Source organism: Geospiza fortis, unplaced genomic scaffold (genome assembly GCF_000277835.1).
Source record: "Geospiza fortis unplaced genomic scaffold, GeoFor_1.0 scaffold279, whole genome shotgun sequence".
NCBI lineage: Eukaryota > Metazoa > Chordata > Aves > Passeriformes > Thraupidae > Geospiza > Geospiza fortis.
This window is the reverse complement of record NW_005054352.1, coordinates 2,216,830-2,217,810: the sequence shown is the minus strand read 5'-3', so window position 1 is coordinate 2,217,810 and position 981 is coordinate 2,216,830. Positions and strand designations below refer to the sequence as shown.

At 44.5% G+C, this 981-nt stretch overlaps 1 long non-coding RNA gene across 1 annotated transcript; it reads right to left on the bottom strand.

Annotated features, from left to right (window-relative positions):
* On the bottom strand, window positions 1–782 carry LOC115948147. Its single transcript, XR_004081995.1, has 2 exons — window positions 500–782; window positions 1–202 (listed from the first exon to the last, which is right to left on the bottom strand). It is a non-coding gene; the product is annotated as an uncharacterized LOC115948147 (long non-coding RNA).
* Between the last annotated feature and the right edge of the window lie 199 nt (window positions 783–981).

Here is a 981-nt window from a genome sequence, read left to right as displayed (position 1 = left end):
TTTTTTTTAAATCTCAGAAAAAAATCGGATGTGACTAAATTCGCAGAGGAGACGAATTCACGGCGAAGTGTAAAAATAGAGAACGGGAATAATAATGACACTTGCAGGAAAAAGAGAGATCCAAAGTAGGTCGGTAAATAAATCCTCTTCTTCTCCTCTTGCTTGCCTTTTCGGTGTTCTTCTCCTGTGAGAGCGCACGATACTGGTTGCGAGGAAAAAAAAAGGAAGAAAAACGGTGGAAATCGCCCCAAAAAAATTCTTTTTTTTGTTTGTTTAGTTGCCTAAAAAAAGTATTTCTTGTAAAAACTCATCACCCAGAAGAGAAGCCCTCCCCCAAAATAAAAAAAGAGGCAAGAATTGTCGAAATAATAACGGTATTAAGATGTGAACGCGTTGTCTCTCTCCTCGGACTTTCCCCCTCCCCCCTGTTTCTCTCTCTCTCCTTTCCCCCTTTTTTCTTTCTTTCTTTCCGAGTTTGGTTTTTTTTTTTCAGTTTCACCTCTCTCCTCTTCTCCTGCAGGAATGAAGCGAAAGACACAAGGAGGAAGGGTGGAAAAAAGAAGAAAAGGAAGGAGAAGAGGGAGATGAAGGGGGGGCACACAACTAATAGAATAATAGGAAAGAAAGGGAAGGGGGGGAGAGAGGGAGAGAGGGAGAGAGGGGGAGAGAGGGAGAGAGAGGGAGAGAGACCCAAAAAATGAATGCGTTTAAACGGGAAGCCTAGCAAAGCAATGTTTCCGAAAGGGGGATCTGCGCGAATGTCTGTATATAGTGAACTTTGACACTACTATTGAAACTGACACGTTTCTATGGAGATCGCTGCCTTATATGGAGCTCGTGTCAAGGAGCCAAGAGAAGGGCTGCTGGCAACTGATAATCAAAGGCGACTGACTGGTCAGAGCCCTGAACTGGGGGGAGAGAAAATGGGAGGCTAAGGTTAGCCAAGCCTCCTTCACTCCATTGGTTACCCCCCAACTCCCC